This window comes from Hirundo rustica, chromosome 5 (genome assembly GCF_015227805.2).
Source record: "Hirundo rustica isolate bHirRus1 chromosome 5, bHirRus1.pri.v3, whole genome shotgun sequence".
In the NCBI taxonomy this organism is placed as follows: domain Eukaryota; kingdom Metazoa; phylum Chordata; class Aves; order Passeriformes; family Hirundinidae; genus Hirundo; species Hirundo rustica.
In genome coordinates, this window is record NC_053454.1 from 14225236 (window position 1) to 14250341 (window position 25106).

A 25106-nucleotide genomic window follows, 5' to 3' on the forward strand; every position below is an offset into this window, starting at 1 on the left:
CCTAACACAAGCAGCCAAAAGCTGCCTTGCCTGCCCTCAGGTCCAAGAAGAGGCACTAACATTTGTCCATAATCTGACCAGACATGACCACAGCCTGAGACTATGAGCAGCCCATGTGCAATGCAGAGGGAGGGGAAAAAGGCTAAACAAGAAAAGAAAATAAAAGAGAGAGGAGATGATTCCCAGACACCGTCACTAGGTCATCTATCCTCTGGCATGTGTTGTGTAAGTCAGCTTTTATTTAAAACTCTCAATTAGTTCTTATGTTAACTTGTTCATAGAGGGTAATCCTGTAAATTATGTGTTTCTGGCATAACATCTAAGCTAGGAAAGGATTATATTATATTTCTTTTTGGAAGAAAAGGGGACTAATTCTTCCAAGACCTTAAAATATAGTGCTGGGCAGCTATTAATAGCTTTTGTCAAAGTGAATCATCATCCTCATCACTTAAACAATGACTCATGAATTAACCACATAAATAATTGCATCTATTGACCTCTATAAAAACAAATTAACAAAACAAAACAAAACAAAACATACCCCCCTCCCACAACAAACAAAACTATATAAGCCATATAAAGTTCCATCATATCAATAATTAACCAAAATTGACTAATATAATGAAAAAAAAAAAAAAAAACTGCCTGCACTTGCTGTGAGATATATCAGCATACTCAATATATATTAGCAAATGACACCACATTTCCATGTCTTTTATTTGAACCTTGAGTGATTTGTATAAATCCATAAGAACCCTTCAAAACTCGCCAGCTGCCTCAGAAGGTACCAGGATATACTCTGGATACTACATTATTTCTAAAGCATGGCTTTGGAGGAGTAGAGCCTTCTCTTACAAGCTGCAATGAGGCTTGACACCTACCAGCTCTCCAGCCAAATCCAAGTCAAAACCTCACATCCCAACTTCTCACAACACACTAGGGCTCCAATGTTCATGGTGGCCTCCAAATACCATGAGAATAATTGTCCTGCCTACTCATAAGAAATTACTGTACCAAGAATCTTAGGGAATGCTTTAAATTTTGTCTTCATTTCAAGAGAATTTTCTTCTCTTTTGAGAAACAGACAGTCACAAATGCTCTAGGGGCACAGCCCCCAAATTTCAGTCATATCTACAATAATTTGCCAAACCAAGTTTTCGAGCTAGAGGCACTAGAATGCAGCTGTGTGACCTAGCATGGATTTTACCACTGTACAGAGCCTTAGGAGCTCCACTAAGGACACCACAGAGTCCAGTAAGGCATCTGTCTACTGTCAGGAAGCCTGTTTTTTGTCTCAAAACAGCCATTTCAGAATTTCTTCTTTATCCACGCAATTATGGAAAATATGTAGAAAAACAGCACCCTGTGACTTACATTAGAAATTACTATTAAGCAACAATATTTGAATTTTGCCATGTGAGTGCAAACTTTTATCATCAATCCAGAGGAAAAGTATTTTCATATATACATAAGAGACACTCATAACCTCCTTATGGATATCCCACTATCTGGAAAATAAAAGGACTATGCAGCATTAGTCAAACATAAAAATTTCTGGTTTATTTCTTGAGTACAAGATAATTTTTATTTTTGAGGGGGAAAGATCTTCATGAAATAAGTTGTGAATGTACTGAAGTTCCTCGTCTTTTGGGATCTCTAAGCGAGTGTTTCCAAATTCCATATGTTAACACATCCATAGAATTTGTTACAAATATTACTCGTTTGTGCCAGAAAGTTTATAACAAGATGCTGGCTGGCTACCAAACCACTAACTCTCTAGGACTGGCTTAGGGACAATTCAGTGTGCTATTTAATGAAAGAGAGTATATGGCCTATGAAAGCCTGTAAGAGTCACTTCACAACGTGGTTTACTCACTCGGTGACCTTGCTTGGCAGCTCCCTGCTCAGCGTGGAGCCCCACCCAGGCCAGCTATGCTGAACCCAGACTGTCATCTGAGCCATCGACTCTTCTTTTTTGCCTCAGATGGTCTCAAATTGCATTCAGACTCTCCATTTAGAAATAAAGGCAAATGGTGTGCACAGACATCACCCTCTATATGGGAGGGAGTGCTGATGCCCTGCTCTCATTCAGCAAGCAATTATAAAAGCTGCACTTAGTGGTAAAGCTGAACTCTTGGTAATGCTTGCTGATACTTCATTTTAGAGTTTGGGTTTTTCTCCTTTTTCTGAGAGGAAGATCAGTATCATACTTTCCCCTTCCATACTGTTTTTCATCCCAAAATACTTCTCAGTTTAAACATATGTTTTCAGATTTTTTTTCAATATGTTCCTGAGCCATGGGAATAACAGAAGCAGTGTGGTGTCATGTGCAAAGCATCACTGCTTTTAAATTGAGGTGGGGAAGCAGTGAATATTGCCTTTACCTGGAACTACAAGGGTAATTAAAATACCTGGAACATCAGGTTAATTAAAAATACTCTATAACCTATAAAAATTGTTACTGAGTCCGAATTATCAGATCCCTCTTTTAAGACTGTCCACATAAAGAAGATTTTTGTATAAAAAGAAACTGGTATTTTTCATATTAAAAAAAAAAAAAAAATGCAGATCCAAACGAGGTGCTTCTGGACTCAAAGGAGATATCAGTGCATGCTGATTCTTCATGTAAGTTAAGGATTTTAGTTTTGTAGAATTCTGCTTCCTTGAACTATTAGCCCTCTTACCCATCCCCCAAGCGTTCTTCTTTGATTTAAGATTACAGCTGAGTTAGTTACAGGATTATTTTACAGCACAGGGCAAAAACTGTGTCAAGGACCCCAAAATGCATAGGAGGCTGTTATTGATGAGTTATCATGTAATCACCATAAAGAGGGTGTGCATTTTGTCTTTTCCTCCTACCTTTGAGTATTGTCTAATCTGGCTTTCCAGAGGTTTCATGGAACATTCAAAACTATTCTTTAAATTTTTCTTTGACAACTGACATACTGATTATGCCAAGGACTCTACTGAACTGAAACATCTTTAAGCCTAATGGAGATTTTCTACAAATCTTAAGATTTGAGACATAAATCAGGGTTGTCATGGACTGAAATGAGCAAAATAACTACCAAGATCTCAGTGTTCCTATCATTCAGCATCATAACCTTCAGCAGCCAAAGGCAGAAAAGACAGCAATCCACATTCAAAGTAGTCACCTGCCTCTTTTGTCTCCCTTGTTGAGTCAAATTTGCTGTTATCTTTGTAGTTTAGATACTACTGGAATAATAGTGACTTTAAAATACATGTGTTCTCCAGAGATGTTAATCACTAAATCTTTTTTCTTCCTATTTCACTAACATTTGTACAACAGATAAAGTCATCCATGAATTTGTGTTCTGCTTTACAGGTGTTTAAGTCACAGGTTGTTATTGATATTTTGGAACCAAAATGAGGCAATAAGCAAGACAGAATTTATTGCAGATCATCTTAAAGTAGCAATCTTCAATCCCTAACGATGCAGGGTAATAGCTCTTAGGGAAGGAGAGAAACTTTGTAAATGTTGCTCCCACCTTTTAATCTCTATCACTGAGTACTTCCTCCCCTCTAACAGTCCTGAGAGGAGAGTGGTGCTTATTTTATGTCAGTAGGAATATGGGGATTAGATACAGTAGATGGGAAAGTGTTGAAAGGCAATATCTGCTTGCGTGGTGGTGATTATCTCTTTGGATTGATTTGATTAGTCCTCTTCCTTATTCCTGGGAAATGAAGAACTGAAGCACTAAAACCAGCTGAATTTGTGCAATCATGCCAGAACTGCAGAAAGTTTGCTCTTTCTCTTTTTGGAGTTGCCCAGGCTCATCAGCTCAGGCAAGGCCACTTTTAGACCTAAATATGAGAAGCTGGGATGTGAGGGAGAGAAGATTTCTGCAGTTAGAAGTAGCAAGAGATCAGGGTAATCATGCCTGGGAAAGAGACAGGTATTAAATACAGACGTCATAAGCGAGCTGGGCTCAAGGGCTGCTGTAAACTCCCAATAAAAGGTATTTGTAGGATTCAGTAGTAAACAATGGCCAGCTTTGGTGGAGCTTGTTGTCAGTATAACTGGAGAGACAGCAAAACATATTGTGTTGGGCTCTGTGGGAACCAGGGAGCTGCAGACATGGCCAGAACAAGAGCACCTACACACGTGAAGAAAACCAGCAGGATGGAGTCCGAAATATTACCCCAAATAAGAATGGGCTGGTGGACATCATGTAAAATGAGGCAAACCCTAACTTTAAAAGCCACAGTGCATGTCTGGCAGTGGCAGGAGTGCTTTCATGGCACCAGCTTTCAGGGATGTTCTTGAAACCAATTGTACTATGCTATTCATACTCTATTCAAATATTCCTTCTTCATTGCCTTCTTAAAATCTATAGTTTCTCTAATAGACAGGAAGAGTTTGAAAAATTCTTTCTGGTGTGTATCCAGCAGTCTTGTGCTTTCTCCAGCTATTCTGATAATGAGGAAACGGCAATGGGGCAGGCCTGTGACAGCTACTGCTTCTAGTGACGTGGGGCACACAGGTTGTACAAGACTGTGCCAATGACATTTTTCTCCCCGCTTTTTCAATCCTGATATCTGGCAAATCCACATCTGAGATAAAGAGCAAAAGTACTGCTATAAAAACAATTCTCTGTGCCAGAACGATACAGAAATCAGTGAAATATCTATTTTTATTCATAATTCTGTTCATCTTTATTTCCAATCCAAAATAAATTTTTTAAATTTTAGATATATCCTTGAAATTAATGAAATCTTATTCAATTCAGCCTGGAAATAGTTAAATAGTTATTTATGCAATTCATCATGGCTCTGCAGCCTACTATCACCCAAAGAAAACTTTCCCTTACAGGAGAGGGGAAGTTTATATAGCTGCAGTCTTGGATTACATTGATTCAGTCCTGAGGCAATACAGATGCCAATTATATGATACACACAGCATACATCTTTAAATTCTCTGTAAAACAATCCCTGAGAAATAACTGTTATTATCTTTCTAGTCAGGCACTGAAAATACAGCCAAGCACAGTTCCTTACCTGTTGATACAGAACTGAACTTTAGATGTTTCTGGTAACATCTGCTTCATTCTTTTTGTGTTACTTTTAGTTACAGCACAGCAATCATGGATTGGTCTGTAAAAGGACTTTATTCCTTTACTAAGAACCTGTCAGCCTACAGGCTTCCTTATCATATAGCTTGAAGTGTTAAAGTATCTTCTCGTCTTCCTCTTCTTTTTCTCTTTATATTACAATTTCTTTTGACCCTCTGGGTTTTCACTAAATCCTTTGTGATCAGTAAGTGCAAATTACTCTTATGCAAAGAGCTAAACAAATAAACATTTTAATTTCATTGTAAAGGAACAGGATTTTTTTAAGTCCAAATAATTCTTATGAAGGCATAAAATTTTTTGTCCTTCATACTGTAGAGCCTGATCAGTAGAAAACCAACCAAGGCAATTTTAGTTGGTTGAGGCTTCATTTTATATTATGACCAAAGATGTTTTTCAAACCCTGGTACCCAACTGAAATTGACTTACCCAGTTTTAAAAAGAACCATTTTGCCTCACCTACTAATTGTGTAGACAAGACCATGTAATATCTTAGTCGACTCACCTTCACATTATTATCATCCCTGACACGGTGGTTGCCACCAGTCTGTACCTCTGTACCCCTTCCCAAGGTGTCATCATAGCCTCTCCTACTATGCCTAGAGACTAACCAGTATTTCAGCTTTTCCACCTGATTTAGGTCACAATAAACTTTAATTAAATAACATCCTCATAGACTTGTTTCTAAACCTTTAAATCTTAAAATAATCATGATTGATAGCCTACAAATAACCTCCTGTTAGAAAAAATATTATTAGACCATTAAGCCAATATGAATGAAATTAGCAGACACATAAAGGAAAAAAAAAATATGTACAGCCATATTCTCAATGCTCTCCAGCCTCAAAGGTCCACTTTGATCCTTGCCAAAACATTACTCTGAAGAGCTTACTTATCATCTTAATCTATGACCTATACCAACAACGAGATGTAAGACAATGACATTCTAATGAAAATTCCTCAAAAGGGAAAATTCCCTTCCTTAAAGCATCCCAACTTTGTTAAAGTAATCTCAGATGTAAACTACAAACCAGGAACCTGACCATGCCTGAGGAATAAATGACAGCACACCTCCACTATCATCAGCGGGGATCCCACAAACGCACAGCCTGGGAGGTGTATGACCATGGAACCTCCTTTCCTCATTGAAACCACCCTTGTGAAACCAAATCATCACTGTTTCACAGAGCAAACTCAAAAGTAAAACAGCACAGGACAGTAACATTCAGGTACCAATAGGAGAGTACTTTTCACTCCCCAAAATATTACACCATTGGTCTCTTAATTGTGTTACTCGAGAGAGTCATCAACCTTCAACATGAGACTGGAAATGAAAATCACTAGTTCTACTGGCTATTTGAAAATCATGGATTCACTAGAGCTAGAAGGTTTATACCACATTATAATTTTCCTCACTGCCTACCACACACTTGCTATTGCTTTTTACCATGGACAACACTAACTCTCCATTCCAGTTCTCAGCATATCTTCTTAGTGATTGTTGAAACAATATCAGCCTCACCTGAAAATTACACTCACTACAAGCAGACAGACTGAGGTTTGATTTCAGCACACTGTTATGCACATGTCTACCTAAAAGAGAAGCAAAGGAGACTTTCGCATTAGGAAAGATTCCTATACTATGGTTCTGAATAAGAGAATGGCATCTCATAATGAAAAAAAAAAAAAATATTTGAGAACTTTAAACAAAGAAATTACTTCATTCAAAGCTTCATGATGTTAATATTCTGGGTATTTTTATTGTATTCAAGGTAACAGAACTAGTATGGTTTTTGAAAAGAAAGAAGTTTTTTTAAAGGAACACCTGACTCCATAATGTCCTTTACAGGCAGAAAATATATTGCCAAGTGTTTATGCAAAAAAGGGAGGTAGCAGTAATAAAGCTGGATAAAAGGGACCATCAACATTAGTAGGCTTTCTAAATAAAGTCCCTCCTAGTGTTACACACAGGATATCTGATCTGGGAACTAATGCAGGATGAAACTCGAAGGTTAGTCCTTGTTAGGCAACACAAGAAATAATACAGAGTGACAATCACCAACATAAAAGGATGCTTTTTGGATCCTATTCCAAAGCACTCTGAAAAAACTACATAAGCTAATTCACACTTGGAAATCTAATCATTTGGTTCATTCCCTCTCTTCTATTTCAGCCAGGATATCTGTAAGATATCTACCCACTGTTAAATTGGTAGCCTTCTCCGAGCAAAATTGATCATTGTCATGACTACTACTTTTCCTTTATCATTCAGGGAACAAGTAATTCTGAACTGCATTATGGTAGGCTTTTTGAATTGAATTTTATTTTCTGGTTGTCTTTACTTTTCGTCTGCTGTCATGTCTTTTCCTGGGGATATATTTTGCCACTTGGGAAATTCTGAGAAGATAAAACACTGTGTGATTCAAAATTCTTAACAGTCCAGAGCATGTGTGTTTGCATTTGTGGAGGCTCTGTATTTATTCTCTGTCTCCCAGGAAAACCTCCTAGCTTTTTATTTCTAGCTCATCTGTGGCACTTCATTTGTAACATGCTACAGGCTTCCAAAGACAGACACAACACAAAAAAGGAGAGGGAAAATGCAGAGTTCATCACCATAAATTATTGATGTTTCTTCTACTTAACTTACTCATCAGGATTCATTGTTAATGAGGTGTGGATTTTAGTTTTAAATTTGCCATGAAACCAGATGATTTTTAAGGTTGCTTCCAACACAAACCATTCTGTGATTCTGTGTAGCACTGCAGGCATTCAATTTGAAGCACTGCATTAAAGAGGATTTCTCCCAGTGTGTGTCTCTGGTTCCATTTTCTGCAGTAGGTCTCTGCAACTGTGACTTGGCAGGAACTGGTGGTATTTATCCAAAGCACAGAATGCAATAGGAAACAGAAAGACAAGAGGAAGGTTTTTATTATGCAACTGATAAAATGCAGAAACAGATGCTGTGTGATTGCTCTGGAATTAGTTGATTTATCTAAAGGGTTAATTGACTCATTGTATTCCTATGGGGTAAACTGGAATTCAGATGAATTGCAGTGATCCAGTGTCTGGGAGCACCAGGAAATCTGCCAACATATGCTACTGTTTCCATCTTCCAGTTTGCAACTAGTTTAAATTAGGGTCAGATGCTGCTGCTGCTGTTGCTGATGCTAGGCTTGCACTCCCTTCAGCAGAAACAGAAGCTGGCTTGTGGGCTGGGGTCAGAACTGGGATATTCTTGGTTAAACAGCCCCAGTAAAAAATGGGAGGGAGGTGGGAGTGAGCTGGTTTGGGTTTACCCCAGAGGAAGTTTCCACCAAAGCATGCTAAAAAAATAAAATGGAATGAAAAATTGATTCACTTTAAGGTTTTTCCAGCAGGCTTCAGAAGTGGAACCATCTGAACTGAAACCAGTGGGAACTTTATCCACAGCTGTGGGAGGATCTGGCAAAAACCAGTGCAGCATCTTTTTGAAAACTCCATTTGACCCATTGTGTGAGGCTCCACTGGACTGAATACCACTTTTGTGGATCCACGTGTCACCTACATAACTCCTGATACAGATATCACATCCAGACTACTGGGCAGGAAAAACAGTCCAAAAAATGAGAGGCTGAAGTACAAAATCCTAGTCCATCACCCACCCCACCGGGGACCTTGGGAAACCTGCATTTTCTGACTGTGTCACAGTTCCTTATCTGTGAGCTAATACTTGTAGGTCACTACCTTAAAGATCTATTGCAGAAAGAAATACATGGTAGCCTATAAATGGATACAAGATCAAATGAGTTGCTAAAACAGACAGCCACGAACATTCTGAGATTTTTTTTCATCCTAAATCAAGAAAAATAGCAATTAAAGTGGCTGGCTCTGATACACAGTAAAAAGGAGTAGGGGAAAAAACAACAACAATAACAACAACAACAAAAAACACATAGAGAGCTGTTCCTAAAAATATAAAATGTATTTTAATTATGAAGGGGAATTAATTTTAGATTGACTGAGGAAAATCTCATGGGGCATTCAGCCAACTCATCCATCTCCTATCACCAGAGAATTTCAGCTTTACAAACAGCCCTGTAACATACCATTTCTTGGGATCTTCTCTGAATATCGAGCTTATTATCTTTTGACTCCTTCATTATCTGTCACTGACATAAAATGCAACATGTACTCCTAAGGAAATTAAATGCTGAAGAAAAAACGTATTAGGCTATCTAATCACCCTTCCCCTCCCCTTTCCAGGGTTTCTCCCTACTGTATCATCTTTGCCCTTCAGCCACACACAAAACCTTGTCAGCTTTGCCACTTCTCTTTCCCTTTCTGTTCCTCCATTTCCTGCCACGTTGTTCCTTAAATTAAAAATATGCAGCAATGTCTGAATTTAGCTGTCTGGGACAACGCCAGGTGAGTGAGGACATGATGCTATTGACACAATGTATTAGCCAAAAGGGCTGAGTGCTCTTCATCTTGGTCTCCAAAAGGGTGATTAAAAATCCTAGCCCAAGATAACTCAAAAAACCCACACATGGCTCCTTGGTGCTCTGTCCCCATGCTGACACCAGTGCTCAGGCTCAGGCTCTGTGTCCACAACAATGGAGTTTTTGAGAGTGAGACGTACCCCAGGTTTTGCCACTGGCCTGGAAGGTGCCTTTGGACAACCCTGTCTACCCCAGTACCTTGTCTTGTATAAGGAGACACTCTTTGTTAGCAACCACTGCATGAAGTACTAGCTGCTGGTAGCAGGGGTAACACCCATAGCCCAGCACTTTCTAACCTAGTCCCAGTAACTCCATATCTGTTACATGCTCTTATTCACCTCAGTTTCCCCTTATCTTCCTCAGTACCTATACTTGCATTGCTCATTTCCGTTCAGACATCTCCCTGTATTGTAAACCATCTCAAACTCAACTGCTGCCTTCACCTGCACACCCACCTCCTGCTGTTTCACCATCTGCTCCATGAGCAGCACTCCTCAGACCAACAGCCAGATCAATGGGCAGAAAGTTTGCTTATTTGAGCAAATACATCTTTGCTTGCTTTGTAATACATCCGAAAGTTCACCCCTTCCAGTGGCACAGTTCCACAACACTCCCTTCTGGGTGTCCCCCTTCACCACATTGCATTGTCCCTACGGACTTCTTCACACTGCTTGGATATTGCATAGTGCCCTGTTGCTGAATGTCACAGTGCTCTCTAATGGAAATTGAATTGAAAACTGTAAATTGTGAGATCTCCTGAACAGCAGCCTGGGAGACTTCCAACTATTTTTCATGCAAATTATTTTTTAAAAATATAAGTATGTTTTAAAAGTTCAGCAGCTGCAGATATCAATAGTAATAAGAAAAATAAAAGAAATCCAAACCATTAGCATAGTTTCTATCTGAAAGCAAACTGTCATTTTAAAATAATGCTGTGGAAAGAATAGGGATTTTCATTTACTGGTAAAGCAGATTGGATTTTAGAACAGAAAAAAAAATTGGAAAAGACAAATAAAATAAAATCTCTCAAATAAAAACTAAGTAATTAGGACACAGTGCACAGAGAAATAATAGCCTAAATACCTTTCAAAAATTGTGTCATTGAGCTTCCAAAAGTTGAGATAAACTAGACCCACTCCAGCTGTGGGGTAACTAATAATTCCTGCCAGCTGAGGATCTGGAGCAGAATATCTCAGCTTTCTGATGAAATTATAAGCAGAGTAGAAAAAGACAGATTATTCAGTCCTCCTCAATAACACAAGAAATCTTTCACATGGGTCATAAGAAACTGTGTCTAAAAATGTGAAAATGTGCAAAATAGTGGGTGGGAAGCTGTGCTTTTCTCCTTCTCCAGCACAAGGATTTGGAGGCGCCTCACAGCCCATAAAGCAAAGCAGCGCATTTTGCTCAGCCCCTGTATAGCAAACTCGCTGCCAGTGGCTGGCTCAAGGCAGGACAAGATTCATTAGCAAAGCCACTGAAAATGAGCCTTGGGCTCTTACATCACACTGATGTAAGCCAAAAACCATATGGGATGTTTGGGGATAGGTTTTATGGATATCCTCATCTTGATTAAATGCATATTTTTGTTAATATATTAATTAGTAACTATCAAATATTTAAGAACTGCAGATTTAGGGCGCAGTTGTGCAGTGATTGATTAGGGTAAAAAATTTTGCTGTGGTTGGTGTGGCTTTAAGCTCTATTTGCAAGGATTCTATTCTGAGTAACACAACTTTGATCATGCACGGCCAGTCCTAAATCCCTCTACTTTTAAATAATTTTAATTTTGTTTGTTTGTTTGTTTCAGCTGCATAGTTGTTGTCCAGTCTGCTAAGATCTGTTGGTCCCCTTTTGAGAGTATTTTAATTTATTAATGTGAAGAGACCTTGTAAATTCACACTTAATGATTATTAATTTCCCTTCTGCTCTAGACAGTTCTGTGTAGGGTGTCTCATTTGAAGATTTTTTTTTTTTTTTTTTAAATTCTGTGTTCATCTCATACTATTAAACAGTTCTCATCACCATGCAGCCAAATGTTGTTATAAGGATCTTGCCACAAAGGAGCCCAGAGTTTATGCTTGAAGTGGTATTCATGGAACTGATAAGCTTAAATGTAGTTCCCTGGATAGGGAATACACACTACAAAAAGTACATTGAGCTGTAGGATATTGGCTGATTATCAAAAATGTATAAATATTGCTGTAGTATGTTGAGCAATATGAAGGGAAACTGTGATCAGAAGTTGCAAAAATCTGCTTTAGAGCTGAAATCCCACTTAGGTAATGAATATGCTGCCATCATGCCCTCCTGCTCTCACTCCTGTTCAGTTATCCCTGGCTGTCAAATGAAATAAATGGCACATCTCTTGTGAAATCACATCTACATTAACTTCAATATTCTTTCACTATTTTTAAATTGTCTTATATATATAACAGCTCCTTAATTCGACATGGGGACAACATGGCAACAGAATACACTGTTGGACAGTTTCTGAGACGCCAGCTGCTTATGTCAGTGTCATTTTCATTTCCTCAACCCCCTTTTTGCAATTTAATTTTTGGATTTACTTTCTGAGGCTCCCTGCTACCAAAGCATTCATCCTTAACACTACTCCCCAAGTGAAATAAACCTAAGGTGATATTGCAGCCCCTATGACATGCTTGCAGACTTGCAATTATAGCTGCTCCCAAAATGTAAAGTATGTTTAGAAGTTCTTTAGAAAAAAGAAAAAAATTCTCTAAAAACATCTTCCAAATTATTTTTTTTCATCATATATATGCATAAAGAGCCTCCTAAGTTCTCAAATTCAGAAATGATGATTAAAAATATATTGTATCTACATTGCCCCAGATGACAGAAGTGAGAAGGAGGAAAGAAGGAAATCAAAAATTAAAAATCACTAGCCACTAATATTTTTATTTTAAATGACAAAATATTTAAAAAAAAATCTCAAAAAGATAAGTTCCAAGGGAAAAAAAAAAATAAAAATCCAGTTATACCTCATTCTGCTCAAGCCAGATTTTGTCCTTTGCTCACTCTCATCTTTTATCATTCTGTGTCCACCTTAAATCACAACATACCAACAGTGAGATTTTTGTCCTGATTGTTCTACAGACACAATTCTGAATATAAAAATACACAGCAATAACAACTTGCTGGTCACATGTGTTCTGAAATGTCATCTCTTTGACTGAGACAGAGGGGATCAGAACTGTAAGATTATCATGGAAAGCAAAGCCCTGAGTAGGAAAACAGATGGCCCAGTGTAGCTTAAAGTTATCAAACAATATGTTATGGGTTGGGTTTGAGCTTTTCAGACTTGTTTGCAAGCCAGAGATAACCACATAGTTTTGCATCACTAAATCAGACCTTTCAAAGCTAAAATAACTCATAAAGTATTTAAAGGCCACACATTTGTTTGATGAATTCTCATGAAGGAGAACAGAGGTTAAATCCATACTATTTCCTTTGCTGTTTTTTCTCTTTTCTGATGACAGAACTGAAGAGTCCTGTTGAATTTAAGGATTGAATGAATACATAAGTCAATATACTATTATATTCTAATGAAATACTATATGCAGATGAAAATAAACTAAGTGCCAATGTCAAGTTCATCTCTGGCTTGCCTCCCCTCTGCTTTCTAAGTCATTACCTAGTATTTATTTACAAGACTGGAGAAAAAGAAATATCTTGGAAAAATAAAGGTTTTGTGCTCAGATTTCAGTCATGAAATGGTGTCCCACTGTGTCATTTTGGATTTGCCATTTAAAAGCTTACAGCATGTTTGCTTGAACAGTCCCGTTTTTCAAGAAGAGGAATTTACTTCTCTGGAATCTGACAGTCTCAGAAGAGTTGCTCAGATGTTTTTATTAATTAGCTAATATTTGTGCAATGCTTAAAGTATCAGGCACTGTATAAATGTTAAGCTATGAAATATTGTCCTACAATTAAATGGTAATTATAAACAATGAAAAATACATATTTATATATTTGCTAGGAATTTACATGAGTATGATGTATTTGATAGCTTAGCAGAGACCTCCTAATCTATCTGAAGTAATTTAAAATTTAGGGATGTGGCTAACAGCCTATTTAAATCTTGTTTAAAAAACATAGCAAAAGTCATAATTTCCCCAGTGTTTCCATGTTAGCCTTTAAGGCTCCAATTAAAAGCAATTTAAGAACAGAACTTTCACATCTGATTTTCACGTGCAGTTGCCATCTACCTCTTACACGAGAAAAATAAAAATTTGCCCCTGAAATCACATTAAGTGTGCAAATTTAAAAAAAATAGACTGCACAGTCTCAAGTTTGGCTTAAAACCTACAGTCTTGAAAGCTTCCGGCTCATCTGTTGACATTACAAGACATACAAGTACCAAAGAAGCAGAAGAAAATGCTGAGTGCCTCGTTACTTTTCCTGGCTTTTTCTTCTACATATGAATGTCAGACTGTTAATGAAAACACTCTTAATGAATCAACACTCTCACAACAGTGTCACTAATGAACTACTGGTTACTGGAAAAGGAGACTAAAAATACTCTGTCTCCCTTTTAGTGCAGAGTTATCTTATCAATATGCCGTAGCCAGAACTGTTAGGCTGAAAAATGCATTTACTTAAGAAAATAACATCATGAAGCAGAACCAGGGTAACAACAACGCTTCTGTTGCCAGAACACACTTGTAGTTGGTGGGTGGCTTGTATAACTTGAGCACTTAATTAAGTGGTTTTTTCCAATAAATACATTGGACATTAATTTTTACTGATGGCTAAATATCTTCTAAGTAGCTGCCCTGTTTCTTAGGCAACCAGGCTAGATTTTAATAACTTGCAGGACAAAAGAGCAACAGGCCAATTTGGTCTGGTAAGGATGTCAGCATTTCCATTAGAAACCCTCTTTTAGCACTGGGGAGGGTACTCTTATTTGAACGTTAAAACATGCTGGGGATAGCTTTTGTCCTGGAGTGATTTTCTGGTTTCTGTTTTTCTAATAAGAGCCATTTGCATCCATTTGGAATGTATGGAGCTTGCAGGAGGGAGGAAGAAAGCTTAAACAGAGGATAATAATTAAAAAAAGAAGAGAGTGCTAAAACAGAGTGGACTTCAGGACTTATTTATTCAGTAGTATTTAGCTTCCGTGTTTGACTCAGAAAGGCTGATGCCAGCACCAGTGAGGCTGAACAAAGATGGGCCCAAGATCACATGGGACCTTCAGGACACAGGGCGGTGCTGTAAAACCTGGAGGTGCTGATTTATAGTGATCCCGTTGTTGGACTGGGAAACCAGAGGCACAACATGCTGCTTGTGATGGTGGGCTAAAGAGGCCCTTTGGAAGTAGAGAACTAAATCAAATCCCTGGTCAGTCAGTATATCCTAAGCATACAGTACTCTCTCTTTGGTGGAGTTTGTCTGTTAATGCACTGTTATAGGCACTTTCTAATTCCAGCTCAACATAAATTTAAAATAGCCTTCACTTCCTTTGCTAAATATATTTTCAGAAGTTTTACATGTCTTCTGGATCTGCTATGAATCATCCATTCCATATATGAACATTTCAGGTACAGATGAAAATGGTTGTCATATATTCAGTAGTTTGATATATATTTAAAACTTGTAAAGTTGTTCGTAACAAAAGCTGTTTTATAACTAAACTACATTATTACTATGAACTCAGCCAATAATACGTGTTTTAAAGCTACCCGGGTACAAGTTTACAGCAGCAGTTCAGTCACCACACACATCTGTAAAAAATAAAACAATAAAAAATAAATAATGCATGCAAGAGAGGCTGTCAAAATTAATTTGGGCAGTTCCATTTTATACACATTTCATTTCCTAGATTTTAAATACTGAAATACTGATTTATATTGTCAAGGCATCCTAAATGTACATAGAAAATAGGCTTCAGAGACCTTAAACACTTTCAAGTACCCTCAAACAGTACAGATAATGTGGTTTCTATATTGACATTCTTATTGTCAGGTTTTTTCCTTTTATTTTTTTTTACCTGGACTTCTATGATTTTCTACATAGCCATTTTCATTCTGTCTCAGGCACCCTGTACTCCTTCAGGGTCACATCTGAAATTAGAAGGCCAAGTATTTACCTGTCACCCAATATCCCAAGAGGGCATGGAAAAGAACTACCCACAAAAAAACCCCACAGAAGTGCACTCCTGCAGGAGACTGTGCTTACAGACTGGGTGAAAAATAAGTCCACTGACACATGTAAAACTTCAGTCCTTCGTCCATCACTAGAAGAAGTCAGCCACAACATAAGAGGAACTGAAAACCAAAATTTTCTGGTAATCACATTTTCCTACTATTTCTCAAAAAAGGCAGGAAAATGGTTGGAAACATATCAAGTTCATGCAGTCCCCAGGAAGTCATCCATTGCCTTCTCTGAAAGTTTGCTGCTTCTCAAGGGCCCTGACTGCCTTCAGCAGCAGTTACAGACACAGTGGGCCCCAGCCGCAGAACGCACGGGGTGGTTCAGGGGGCACGATCTCTTTATTTTCGTATGTTGGTGGAAAACAGAGTCCTGTTATTCTCTTTTCAGAGGAGAGGAGCGGAAGCACTGGGATTGAGGACTTGAATCAGACACTGGTGACAGCAGCCAGAAGACTGGCAGGTATCCATCAGGACTGTACCTGGGGAGGGCCCTCCTGTGCCCTCGGCCAAACCTGCCTTGTACACTGGAAAGGGGATAGAGACACTGGGGAGTAACATTCACCTGGCTACAGCTTTAATTTTGCCAGTTCCACCTAGAGTCACAGTCAGCAAAGCTCCCTGAAGCTCTGGTGCCAAGCAGAGATTGTGGTGAAGCCTTTGCAGCCATTCAAGACTTGCCGTGCAGCTATGAATCGCACTGCTTTCCCCAAAACAGGCCTTGGTACCTGTGTATGCCAGCTGGAGGAACAGTTAGACACTTCCCTGGCTGTTTGCTTACTAATGAGAGCTCTCATATTGTTTGGCCACATTTTTTGTAGAGTTTCTGCCTCCTTTGTTTTACTGTCAGAGACTTGATGGCCAATTATATCCCTCAACAGTGAATGGGAACACTGTTCACTCTGTCTACATTCCCTATCAGCCCTTAGATATAAAATCTTATATAAAGTATAAAGGAGAAGAGAGTAAGCCCCATCAAAAATGACACACTGGGATTTCAGGAGGATCCAACATCTCAAAATGAAACTTGAACAGCTGCTGGATGATATAACCTGAATAAAAGTAATTAAAAGAAAATGAGTTCTGCCCTCTTGTATCCTCCTGACTCATGCCTCATTTTCTACTTCAGGATTTAGGAAAGCAAATGTCTATTTCTGTGTCCATCACCAGAGCGACATCACAGTAAGTTAATTAGAGCACATGACAGAGAGGTGCTATTTTTGCCTTCAAATAAAGATCTTTCTGTTGCATATGAACATTTTTCTTTCTGAAATAGGGAGAGAAACTTCTAAGCTACCAGCTCTCTCCCAAAGGTGTATAAAAATTATGCTTTTTCTACAGAATTGTCAGCCATGGTATATTAAAGAGGATACAGTCAGACTTGACTGATCAAGCCTAATTTATCCTTATGTTTGTGTTTCTGAAACATGGTAAACAATTTTTTAGCATGTACATGCTTACATAAAAAAAAACATTTTTCCTTATTTGAATAAAGTGAAATCTACAAACTCATGACCTGTGTATTAATTATGATTTTTATATTCCATACTGCATTGCTTCAAGGACAGGCCTCAACACAAACATTTATTTATATGCCTTGATAAAGAATATCCCAGGCATTTACCACAGATAAACACTGTTGAAGCTAAAAGCCATATTTCCCCCTGAATTTGATGTCTGTGTTGTCATGTGGAAACAGCAAACAGCGATTTGTATTACATGGGGACTTCTCTTGATTGCAGGATCCAGAGTGCCCCTCTGAAATGTTTGTTTCCCAGACTATGTGTCTAAAGCTGGATACCCAAACTCGTATTTAACAGTCTGAAACCTGTGAGTGAAAACATTCAAAAGCAGATACCACTAATCATCATTCTTCACTATCCAAGCTCGTTTTCCCTTGGCCTTTCCTTACCTTCCATTCCATCCTCAGAAAGGAGGGCCAGCTGCACCCAAGGAAACAGACCTTCCCCATAGCTTAATGAGATGTCTGGGTCCATTAGGGGATTCGCGGCAAACAAATACCACCAGTAATTTAGAAAAGGAGCTCTGCATCAGCAGTCATAGGTCAAGGAGTTTGTCAATTTTTTTATGGAGATAATAGCCCAAACTACTCCATCAGTTAGCATTCAGAAGGGCTCAGCTCTAGTTTTTGTCTTGATGCCTTACCTACAACCTAGAAAAAGTACTCAAATGAGGCCTTGGGTCATGGCTTTTGTCGTCTTGATGTCTTAGGGGCTCTAGACCAGGTGATGGTTGCAAGCAAGGGCCCACATTTCTCTGGCCAGTGATCCAAAAACCTCCAAAAAACCATTTCCAACTGGGAGACCACATTAAAAAACAATAGGGTGAGAGATATAGTATATGGAGAAATGTTGTTAACGTACATGACCAGATGAGGAGAAAAAACAGAACCATTGTGATGGTTTTATGGACTTTCTGAATATATTCCTAAGTGTCATGCAATTTTAACATTTCTCTGACAGGTTAATATGTGCAACTTGTCTCCAGGGGCTATGATTAAACAGCAACAAAGCTGAAGGGAAAAGCATTGCCAATAAATGGTGAGAATTTTTTTTTTAATAAGCACTCTTTCTCTATGGGAATACTTTATTTAAGTAAAAGGGGAAAAAATTGCAACACACACATGATTAAAATAAGACTCACAACAGGCAAACTTTAATTATTGTTTTAACAATGTGACATACATCCCCAGTAATTTTCTTTCCAAAAGTAACATAGTTTTAAAAAAAAATCCAGCACTTGTGTGTTTGATCTCCCTGTGGCTACCACCCAGCCCATGGAACTTGTCCTACATCACATCCAGGGATAGTCGAATAAGGCATGGCCAAGGTCTGGAGAAAAGGAGTTCAGGGAGCAAGAGCTGCAGGAACATCCCAGTGAAAAGCACAAGGCGTAGGTGGTATCTGAGCTCTCCTAATGGCAGAAGGACTATTTCCTCTACTACCCCCAAGATGGTCAGTGAGTGCCGGGGCTGCTCCTGAGGGAACCGAGCAATGGAAGGAGTGAGAGGCAGGAAGTGAGCAATGCCAGAATTGTACATATTGTAGTGATGGCAGGGATGCTATGAGCAAGGACTGGGACTGAAAGGCAGGAATACCAATAGCCCACAGTGCAGAGCAGAATCACGGCTGCAACCACACAGGGACCACTGGGCGTGGCAGCGCAGGAGCCACGCAAGAAACCTGCTCCTTTAGTAACCCATCATAATTGCTGTTGAACACATCCAGCTATTCTGAAACATTAGTGTCCTGGACAAACTGCTCTCATCAGCTGAGAAGGCATATTTTCCAGGTTCTCCCAGTCAAACCAGCTCCTTTTTATTTCACTCTTTGATGTAAGGGCAATATGTTTTTAAGAGACATTTCTCAAAGAGAGAAGAGAAGTCATTTGGCACATGAAAGAGAGCAATGCTGTGAGAACAAGGGACAGCAGAGCACAACATGTAGCAAGAGCCAAAGGAACACAAAGGCAGCAAAAATAGAAGGCATGCTGGAGTAGAAAAACAATAAAGAGCAGAATCCATAGACAAGGACCCTAGTAAAGGTCCAGGATACCCACTTGGGGCAGTGGAAGAAGTAATAGAGGACAAGAGCATCAGCCATCAGGTGGCAAAAAACCACAGCACTGCCAAAAAAGAGTTGTCGAGTGGCCATTGGGCTGGGGAGGGAAAGGTGGGCTCACAGGAGAGGGAATTTACCCCTGCAAAGCACAGGGCAGCCCTTGTCCTTCACAGGGCTCAGGTGGTGTGTGACAAGTCTGAGCTGAACTGCTGCCAGGAGTGTATTTTTAATGTTGAATTTAGATGGGAAAGTAATGAAAAGCAGGAGGAGAACATTTTAGTACCATTAATTGGTTTCTATATTATATTTAAAGTTCTTGGATGTTTTTTTTCAAAGACAATTAACTCAGCTTTATGTTTCTAGTAAATAAAACTCTCCATTTTGAAGCAGCCCCTTTTAAGCTGAGTGGAAGAGGAAATCAGACCCCTAATTCTGACCCCTACTCTGCGAATCACCAATTTTTTCCACAGTAAGATTAAATGTGCCGTTGTTGTTCTGCCAGCCCTTAACGCAAATTAATGACTTAAATTACCTTTCATCTCACCTTATAAATTCTACCTTGAAGCAGCAGAAAGCCCAAGGGCTCTTGCATAACCAGATGAAGACAAGTTCACTGCCTCAAATCCTTCCCTTCTTGCTCTACTTTACATCAATTCTTTATAAGAAGAGGTCTCCAGGGCTAACAAAGGAGCTGGCCGTGCAGCAGAAGGTGCTGTGGGACTTTCAGAGGTAAAAGCCCGTCTTGCGGTGACTCAGTGCACTCCATTAGTCCTAGGAAACGCAGGGCACATCGAATGCAGCAGATGTGCCCTCACTTGCCAGGTTTCAGACAAATGCAATCAAATCTATTTTAATCATCTATGAAATGCAAATGCGTTCCACTTGCGCACCCGCAAGATCCATTGTCTTCCTCACTGAAGCATGCGATAATGCCAATTAAACGCTGTTGCTAACTTAATAGGTGTTCTGATTGCCTATGGGAAATTATCTTTACTTTTTTATTAGCAGTATTAGTAGTAGTATTATTTCACATTGCAAAGATTTTTAAATGTTTTAATAATTGCGTTGGGGTTTGTGTTCTCCCTTCCATCGGCTCAGTGGCCAGCACCTATCCAGACTGAGCAGTGAAACCTGTGTTTGCACTCAGAGAAACAACGCTGTGTAATTCCAAGTATTAAAAACACCCTTCTCAACTTCTAAATGGCCCTACAGAGAAGTGACAGTTGCATTAATCTGCTGGCAGTTTTGTTCACACACACGGTCTCCCATACATGCACACAGCCCCTTTGTTATTCTGCTAGAAATGGCCAGGCAGCTGTAAAGATGTTTATTCTCAGACCCACAATGAAAAATGTTTGCAGTATGCATGTAGTCTACAAAGTCAAGAATGATAAGCATTTAAATCAGACTGGCCATGCCAAGTCAATATTTCGATATCAGAGGAATTGATTCTTGATCTAGTGCCAGCACTGTGTACTCAATGTACTGCAGAAAAATCCTCGCCCAGTCTTCCTGCCAGCACACTGTTAGGGATGACAAGCATGCAGTTATCTGATAGAGCAGATATTTGTTCCAAGAGACGATTTTCATTTCAAAGACAAAACATGAAAAGAGCTTACTTGTGGGGAAACCAAATACTGTATTCTCCTCTTGATAAATCAAGCTTTAGAGAAATAATGCCAAAGAGAGCAGGATTCTGAAAAGAACTTCTGTAGCTCTTTTCATGCTTTTTCAGCTACTCAGCTGGCTTAACTCTGCCAACTAATAATCTTGTGTTTTCCTAAGATATGTTGAGAAAGAGTTTATTTGCAAATAATTATTTAGCGATAAGGATGCATGTATGATTGCTTTTAAACAGTTCCTACAAAGCTAATTAGGGTGTTTATCATAGAACACAAGGTTCTATATGGTTTATACCTTAAGCTGCTAATTATGGGATTTTTCAAAAACTTCTCTTTCTTTCCTTTGCAAAGAACTAAGACAGTATTACTAGACAATAAAAGCCCTGTTTCAGTAAAAAAGGTGAAATCTCTTCATGTCAGTCTTGTCAGCTCTCCTCATGGCTGAATTTACATAAAAGTAACCAAGTATGAGTAATAACAGACAGGAGAGGGAAACATCTTCATATCCTCTGAGACCAGGGACTAACACAATAGTCCTTTTATACTCTGCAAAGACATCTTCGCTATTTGGCCACAGACCTCCAGATACACTGTCTAATTACAGTTAGCAAGCAGCATGCCCTTGACACAACACAGAATAAATATAACCTGCCCTTTCAAGTGTGTCACTGTGCTCAATGCTTATTTTATGTCTTCACAGTACTAAGCAGACCTTGTACAAAGAAACTTAACCATACCTGCACCCACAAAAATTAAATAGTATCACATTGAATGGTGCTTTGTTTTAGCAGGACATCAAGAGGGATGACACCAAATTGCTACCATCCAGCTACATTAACTGAGGGTCTACCTCACTTGCAGTTCTTCCTTGGGGCATAATTACCTGCATGCTTTATTTAACTAGCAGTCTTTTATAAAGTGCAAATACGGAGTATCCTTCCAGCTTCAAAGAAAAGTTAAAGGTAGACTGAAGAGAAAATTAATCATAAGCATATTAGGACCTTACTGGGATGCAGCCCAATTAAATTCAATACACACTTCCACTGTGGAGGCCATTAGTAAGCTGCTAACAATTTCTGTATGTCCCTGCTGGGCTTTATACAAAATTTTGCCCCTATAATGAACTCTGCAGGCTTTACAGGTGGGATTTTCAGAAGTCTTCAACACTGATGCAGATCCACTCTCCTTGAAGTCAGCAGGAATTTTAACCTTCGGCGTTAGGGGGGAGGTAGGAAAAGGTCAACCTTGACTGCTTTTCAAAATCCCACCCCACCAGTCTGCTTAAGCCACATGCAACTCTGAGGGGAGAGATGTTTGGCTGTATTTACAGCACAGAGTAAGGAGTCTTTATATACAATGAACATCAGATTATGTGCTGCAGAAGCACAGAATATTTTTGCATTGTTTATCTGCCAAAAGCACCAACCTTCAAAACAATACATAAATCTACCGGATCAAACAAACCATTCCTACCCAGGGAGGGTAACCATTTGTGCACTCACTTTTATAGCCTAGAGACCCAATACAGCTATTGATGTGGTCCCTTAAACAGAAAAATTATCAAAAACAAGAGTTGTAAAAAAGACTAAGATGCTGGGAAAAAAAAAAAAATCACAATTAATAGAAAAAGGCCCTGAAATTTTGAAAATTGCTTGAGAGGATCAATCTCTCTGACAGACTCTGGGAATCCAGAGGAAGTAATAGCAGTTTCTCTAGTAGGTTGTTGATTCAGGTTTCAAATTAATTATAAATGCATAATTAATTATGAAGTGCTACCCCTTTCCCTTCTTTCCTGTGGCCTGAGGAAGAGAGAGATTCTCAAAAGCTCAAAGCCAATTTCCATCTTATTTTTAGACAGTCGATCTCACAAAAGGTCTTACCTACAACTTGGGGACTTGCTCTTTTATATTCCATTCATGTATAGGCTAATCAGCTGGTGCAGTGATCTGTGACACTTAAATAGGAAAGATGCATATAAAAAGCAAAGGCAGAGCAGAAGAGACCCAAATACTCTGCCAGGGCCATGGCAAGGGCAAAGCAAGAAGGGTGTCCACTCTCAGCAGCCCCTACTGTTGTTGAGAAATGGGAGCAGACCATCCTCATGGATGAAGGAGGATGTAGCAGGAGTCTTTGGGGTGGAAATCCACACATTGTCACGGTGTCCTGCAGAAATGGGTGCTCATGACCTCGTTTCTCCCAGCAGCAGCCACCTCCAGATGGGAAGTGAAGGACTCTTGCTCCATGGTGCAAATCTGATGCACTACAAGCCAAATCTTCAGAGGATGCTCATAGAATCACAGAATAGTTTTGGGTTGGAAGGGATTATGTTCATTTATTTTCCACCCTTTCCACTAGTATACATCTCACTGAGAGGCAGTATCTGTGAGGAAAAGGGGTGGTATATGCAGCTCAGCAGACTGAAATAATTTTTTTTTCTGGTCATTATAGAATGATGGAGTGATTATAGCACTGTTTTTGCTTACAATTACAAAATCAACATACAGTGTCTAAATAACCTTAAAAAACTTTCAGTGTCCAGTAAACATTGATCTCTAACCCATTAAGTTTATTCACTTCAGGACTGAGCAGCTCGAAATAAAGTACTGTCCTATGAATCAGCAGCCTTTTCGTAGATGACAGGAACAAAAATTATCCAACCATGTGGTATTTCCAACTCACCTGGCATAAATTAGTAGCAATTCTGAAGGATAAAGTGGTTTGGATAAGTAACATCCTGGACGGGTGCTGAGAATGAAGAAATGGGAATTCATTTGCTAGGTCTGCCTCATTTTTCCTGTGTAATCTCAAGCAAATCACTTATCTTGTTTTAATTTTCAAGTTTAAGAGGAATAGATGGAGCTTCTCATGCTTGCCTGGCCTTCAGAGCAGAAATAGCCTTTAAACATATGTATGCACAGCACTGAACAGAACACAGTCCTGGTCCTGATTGGAGCTGGTAGCTGTCACCATAAGAAAAATCAGTAAATGAATCATGATGTGTGATAAACCCATGTGGTGTGAACCCAATGGCACGTGACCAGAAGATGGTAATATTCAAACCAGAGGACTGAGGCCAGCATCCTTATAGGTCATACACATTGCAGTTCCCCCAGGTTACCCCCACCTCCTTCTGTCAGCAATATGAAACCTCCACCACCGGCTGAAATCACCTTCTGAGCCAGGAGTAGGAGTAGGTAATTTAGTTTCCATGGTAATGCAGTTCTGGACCATTCTTAAACAGAAGCTGCCAAGTATGACAAATGGTAGGTGCTGATTTTTTTATGTGAACAGCTATTCACTATGAATTGAAATGAGATTGCCAAATTCACTTTCCTTGGGACCAGAGCTAGGGTCAAAAGCTATTGTTACATTCTAGCCATAGTCCAAAACTAGCACTTTAGCCACCCATCTCTAGCTGCAATATAGAATTTTTAAAGTCATAGAATAAAAATGAATGACTCAATATCAGAGTTGTCAAATAGATGAGACAGATTTACATCAAGCAATTCTAAAATGCTCTGTAGCCATGAATTAAAGGAAACATATGACAAATGACTTATTCATTTTCTCATGGGGAAGAAATTCTGTTTTAAGCATTGCTGAATGTTGTGCAGTTGTTATTATATATATATATGTATATATGGAATCTGAATTAGGATAAACACATGAAATTATAAGGATTTTAATTCAACTACTTTTCTTCCATGAGCCACCACTGTATAATACACCACAGTAGGTTTTGCACTCTGCTAATCTTCCCAAACAGTACGTAATTGGCCTTGGAAAATGCTGTAATACTGCAATTAGTAAAATGACAAATAAAAGGGGAAAAGGCCTTTTCATTTTAGTCTCATTTTCCTTCAGAATTAAGCAGTAGGAAGACAGGTTGCCAGATCAACTGTTACTTAACACCATCTCTGCCATAAAAGCAGCCCAAAAAGCAACCCAGTTTTACTCAGGCTGGGGAAATGGGGAGAGGATGGTCCAACCAGTCACCACCCAACTGCAGGTGGATTAGTAGGGTGCTGCTGGACTGCCTGCGGTGGCTGCATGGGCTCTCCAAAACTGCCCCAGCACCCCAGCAGCCAGATGGTATTGAAGAGCCATGAGGATTTACATACTGGTCCTTCAAGAGGTATCTGTGGCCTGTTTGTGAACCAGCAGG